Below are 6,311 nucleotides of genomic sequence, written 5' to 3'. Positions count from 1 at the left end.
TGTTTATATTTAGCATGAATGTTTAACTCAATGAGGCGGAATGTCATGTGCAAACCCTAGGTTCTTATATCAAAAGTGAAGGCCACAGTTGGAGGTCAAAGGTCATGTCAGATATTGTCCTGCCTATAACTTTGACATGCATTTAGGAATCTTGTTAGCCCCCGCCAATGAAATCGGGAGTGGGGTATTGAAATGGCGTTGTCCGTCCGTCCATCCGAGCACACGATTGGTACCTTAGGTGGTAGGAGGTGTGGCCTAGGACAATAGAAATCCTTTGTATTCATTCCGTAACCACTTAATTTGTTTGTTCCTTAAGTGGTCATTCTGTTGTTTTCAAACACCAAATACACGAATCGTATGGGTGTGCGTCCGTCCGCAGCCATTTCTCAATAACTAGCTGGTAGAATTTCATGAAACTTGAAATAAACATGAACCAACATACTGCGATGATGCCCGTCAAGCTTTTTATCGGATTGGTCAATTTCCCTTAGAGTTATTGCCCTTGATTTAATGAAAAATCCATGTCTGCAGTCATTTCTCAGTAACAAGCTGGTAGAATTTTATGAAACTTGAATAAAAATGAAACAACCCTACTTCGATGATGCTGTCATTTTTTTTTCAATTGGTCATTTTCCCTTTGGGTTATTGCCCTTTAATTTTTTAAAAATCTACAGATTTGGACTAAACAAACCAACCCATTGGTAGAATTTCATTAAACTTCTTCATTCTTTTCCATGAACCTGGGCACCTTGCCTTGGTCACACCCCATCCCCCCCTCTCCCCCCCCCCCCCCCCCCCCCCCCCCCCCCCAGAAAAAAAATCATTCCTTTTTATTATTTTTTTTTTCAAACCTTCCATAAGTATTTATTAGCATGCAAAGCTGTACCGTTCCCCCACCTCACTCTCCACTCGGTCTTGCCCACCACCCTGATCATGCATCCCCATCCCCCACCCATTATTTTTTTTTTTTTTCATTTTTTATTTTCCATCAATATTTATAATCAACAGGTGAACTTTTGTACCCTCACCCGGTCACCCCCGCCGCTGCACTACGAACCATGCCTATATTTAAGATCCCTCTATCATTTAACCATTTAATACATAGTTATCTGAATTTGTTTCCTGTTCGAAATATATGCATGTTATAAGACTCATGTATTTCAATCCTTCTCAAAACATCACAGTGTATTGGCAGTTGGTTAAAGGTTGTCTTGATAAAAACTTATTTGTTTTTACCAAAATGGAATATGAAATCTGATTAAATTAATTATATTAATTGGTTAATTGGTTATTCTTTGTGAATGCTTCAATTACTTATATACTAGTTTTATATTGTTGTCATGGTTTTACAAGTGCTACAAAATATTTCTTACATTCATTATTTGAGCCGTGCCATGGGAAAACCAACATAGTGGGTGTGTGACTAGCATGGATCCAGACCAGCCTGCGCATCCGCGCAGTCTGGTCAGGCTCCATGCTGTTCGCTTTTAAAGCCTATTGGAATTGGAGAAACTGTTAGCGAACAGCATGGATCCTGACCAGACTGCGCGGATGCGCAGGCTGGTCTGGATCCATGCTGGTCGCACACCAACTATGTTGGTTTTCCCATGGCACGGCTCATTTAATCCTGACAGAAATTTGTGCTATTATTTGAATTCATCTGTGTACAAACTCATTCATCATTGAAGCGTTAGCAGGATCAGGAAGTCTCTGTTCTGACGGTGTACTGGTGACAGCTTTGCCATTTCTTTAATCATTGAAGATTACTAGACATACTGATAATGTGTCAACGTAAGATAGATAAACGTATTTCTTACATTTTATAACATGTATAAACGTATTCGTGGAAAAGAAAAATGAAAATTATTATGTATCAGTTTTTTAAAAAGATGAGAATGACGAAATTTATTACTGATCTATTTTATATACTGTTGAATTTTACAACAATTATTCGCTCATGTCATTGTTGTTTTGGAGTAATTGGACAAGCGACTTAAAATAACCTCTTTTATTTTAATTGATCCTTTGATACTTGTCACACTTTACCTAAAGGTTATGCCCCTTTGTCAACAATTTTTCCGGCACTACATATTTTAGATGCATATTTTTAATAGCATTCGAAGTTCGCAATATGGATAAAAAAATGGCTGGGTCATTTTCTGAAAAAGAGTAATTTGGGCTGTAAAAAATGATCCTGGGTAAAATATTTTGTAAAAATAAAGGGAACACCACTGAAATTTTATGATATGCTTAGGTGAGTAGGTAATCTTCGTCTCCTTCACTATGTTTTAGCTCACCCGAGTCTGTCCATCAACGGTCTATCTGTCATTCTTCAGATGACATCTCCTCTGAAACCGTTTGATGGAAGTTAGCGTAATGAAACTACCTGAATGTTCCATGCTTGGTCCTCTACCAGAGTTGTTTAAAGAAAAAAAAACTCTCAAAAGCCATTTGCCCAGTTTTAAAATAGTTTCACATACAAGTTCCTTGGGTGACCCTCTACCAAGTTTTTAGCTGACCTGAGCCAAAGGCTCAGGGTGAGCTATTGTGATCGCTCACTGTCCGGCATCCGACCGTTTGGAATCCTTCTACACTTTCCTTTAAACAACATCTCCTCTTAAACCACAGGGCCAATTTTAATGAAACTTAACAGGAAGGTTCCTTGGATGGTCCTCTTTAAAAATTGTTCAAAGAATTGCTATCCTTAGAGGACGTTTGTTGCCATGGCAACTGAAAAACTTAAAAAATCTTCTTGTCCAAAACCACAAGTTTAATATTTGGCATGTAGCATCATCTAGTGGTCCTCTACCAAGAATGTTCAAATTATCCTCCAAGTGTCAAATTTGGCCCTGCCCTGGGGTTCACATTGTTTATATTGACTTATATAGGGAAAACTTTGAAAATCTTCTTGTCCAAAACCACAAAGCGAAGAAAATCTTCTTGTCCAAAACCACAAAGGGAAGAACCTCAATATTTGGTATATAATATCATCTAATAATAACAATAATGTTCAAATTATTACCCTAGAATGAAAAGAAGCCCTGCCTGGGGGTCCCAAGTTTTATATAGACTTATATAGGAAAAATATTAAAAAATCTTCTTGTCTGAAAGTTCAAGGCTTAAACCTTTGATATTTAGTATGTAGTATTGCCTAGTGGTTCTCTAACAAGATTGTTCAAATTATGCTCCTGGGGTGAAAAGAGGCCCTGCCTTGGGTGTCACTTTTATGAGTTATAGAGGAAGAAATACTTTAAAAATTATCTGATCATATTTCCTAGACTGTTTAATTATAATTACCTGATGACCCCAAGTAATTAGGGGTCAACTGACTACTTTTTAGCTTTTGTGACCGCTCGATGTCCGTCATGTGTCAACAATTTGTAAAAAAAAACTTCACAGGAATGATCCTTTGATGGCCCCCTTTCAAAACTGCTCAAAGTATTTTAATTCCATGCAGAACTCTGGTTGCCATGGCAGCTGAAAGGAAAAACTTTGAAAACCTTCTTGTCAGAAACTGTTAGCTGAAGTTCAAAAATATTTTGTAGAAATGATCTCTAGGTGACCCTCTACCAAAATTGCCTAAGCCATTCTGTTTCAGTAAAAAACATTGCCGCCAGGGGGTGGGGCTTATTTTCCCTATATGGCTATATTGTAAATTTCAAAAATCTTCTTCTTCAAATCCACTAGGCATATTTACACTAAACTTCACAGAAATGATCATTGAGTGCCCCCTATCAAAATTGCCCAAAGAATTGAAATCCATGCAGAACTCTGGTTGCCATGGCAACCAAAAGGAAAAACTTTAAAAATCTTCTTGTCCAAACTACAGTAGCTAGGGCTTTGATGTTTGGTATGTGGCATCATCTTATGGTCCTCTACCAAGTTAGTTTAAATTATCCACCTAGGGTCAAAGGGCCGCCCTGGGGTCATATGGTTTACATAGACTTATTTAGGAAAAACTTTGGGCTTTGATATTTTTTATGTAATATCATCAAGTGGTCCTCTACTGAGATTGTTCAAACTATCCCCCTAGGGTCAAATGGCCTGTCCCGGGGTCACATGGTTTATATAGACCTATATATAGGGAAAAACTTTGAAAATCTTCTTGTCCAAAACCACAGTAGCTAGGGCTTTGTTATTTGGTATGTGGCATCATCTAACGGTCCTCTACCAAAATTGTTCAAATTATCCTCCTAGGGTCAAATATGGCCCTGCCCTGGGGTTCACATGGTTTATATTGACTTATATAGGGAAAACTTTGAAAATCTTCTTGTCCAAAACCACAAATCAAAGAAAATCTTCTTGTCCAAAACCACAAAGGGAAGAACCTCAATATTTGGTATGTAATATCATCTAGTGGTCCTCTATGAAGTTAGGACAAATTATGCCACTGGGGTCCCAAATTTTACATATAGCTATATAGGAAAAAAACTTTAAAAATCTTCTTGTCTGAAACCACAAGATCAAGGCCTTTGATATTTGGCATGAAGCATTGCCTTTTGCCTTGTGGTCCTCTACCAAGATTGTTCAAATTATTACCCTGAAGTGAAAAGAGGCCCTGCCCCGGGGGTCCGAAGTTTTACATAGACTTGAATAAGAAAAAACTTTAAAAATCTTCTTGTCTGAAACTACAAGGCCTAGGCTTTTGATATTTGGTATGTTGCATTGCCTGGTGGTCCTTTACCAAGATTATTCAAATTATGACCCTGGGGTGAAAAGAGGCCCCACTCAGGGGGTCCCAAGTTTTACATACAATTATATAGGATTTTTTTAAAAAAAAATCTTCTTGTCTGAAACCACAAGACCTAGGCCTTTGATATTTGGTATGTAGCATTGCCTTGTAGTCCTCTACCAATAATGTTCAAATTATTACCCTAGAATGAAAAGAGGCCCTGCCTGGGGGTCCCAAGTTTTATATAGACTTATATAGGAAAAATATTAAAAAATCTTCTTGTCTGAAAGTTCAAGGCTTAAACCTTTGATATTTGGTATGTAGTATTGCCTAGTGGTTCTCTAACAAGATTGTTCAAATTATGCCCCTGGGGTGAAAAGAGGCCCTGCCCCGGGTGTCACTTTTATGAGTTATAGAAGAAAAAATACTTTAAAAATTATCTGATCATATTTCCTAGACTGTTTAATTATAATTACCTGATGACCCCAAGTAATTAGGGGTCAATTGACTGTGACCTTGACCTACTGACCTACTTTTTAGCTCCCCTGTCACGTAGTGACAAGGTGAGCTTTTGTGACCGCTCGATGTCCGTCATGTGTCAACAATTTGTAAAAACAAACTTCACAGGAATGATCCTTGGGTGGCCCCCTTTCAAAACTGCTCAAAGTATTTTAATTCCATGCAGAACTCTGGTTGCCATGGCAACTGAAAGGAAAAACTTTGAAAATCTTCTTGTCAGAAACTGTTAGCTGAAGTTCAAAAATATTTTGTAGAAATGATTTCTAGGTGACCCTCTACCAAAATTGCCTAAGCCATTCTGTTTCAGTAAAAAACATTGCCGCTAAGGGCTTTGTTATTTGGTATGTGGCATCATCTAACAGTCCCCTACCAAGTTAGTTAAAATTATCCCCCTAGGGTCAAATATGGCCCCGCCCTGGGGGTCATATGGTTAACATAGACTTATATAGGAAAAACTTTGAAAATCTTCTTGTCCAAAACAACAGGGCCTAGGGCTTTGATATTTGGTATGTAGCATCATCTATTGGTCCCTTACCAAATTTGTTCAATTTATCCCCCTATGTTTAAATATCGCCCTGCCCAAGCCCGGGTCACGTGGTTTAAATAGACTTGTATAGGTAAAAACTTTAGAAGTCTTCTTGTCTGAAACTATAAGGCCTAGGCCTTTGATGTTTTGTATGTAGCATTGCCCTATGGTCCTTTACCAAGATTATTCAAATTATGACCCTGGGGTGAAAAGAGGCCCTTCCCTGGGGGTCCATAGTTTTACATATACTTATAACTTATAAGGAAAAACTTTAAAAATCTTCTTGTCTGAAACTGGAAGGCCTAAGCTTTTGATATTTGGTATGTTGCATTGCCTAGTGGTCCTCTATACCAAGATTATTCAAATTATGCCCCTCAGTTGAAAAGAGGCCCCACCCAGGGTGTCCCAAGTTTTACACAGACATATATAGGAAAGAAAATTAAAAATCTTCTTGTCGGAAAGTTCAAGGCCTAGGCCTTTGATATTCAGTATGTATTATTGACTTAACCTTTAGCATGCTAGATAAATTGTCGTCTGCTGGAAATGTCGTCTGCTAAAGTTGTAAAGTTCATTCAATTTGCTCCAAAATTGGAA

The sequence above is a fragment of the Mercenaria mercenaria genome, chromosome 10 (assembly GCF_021730395.1).
Source record: "Mercenaria mercenaria strain notata chromosome 10, MADL_Memer_1, whole genome shotgun sequence".
In the NCBI taxonomy this organism is placed as follows: domain Eukaryota; kingdom Metazoa; phylum Mollusca; class Bivalvia; order Venerida; family Veneridae; genus Mercenaria; species Mercenaria mercenaria.
This window is presented reverse-complemented; position numbering follows the sequence as displayed.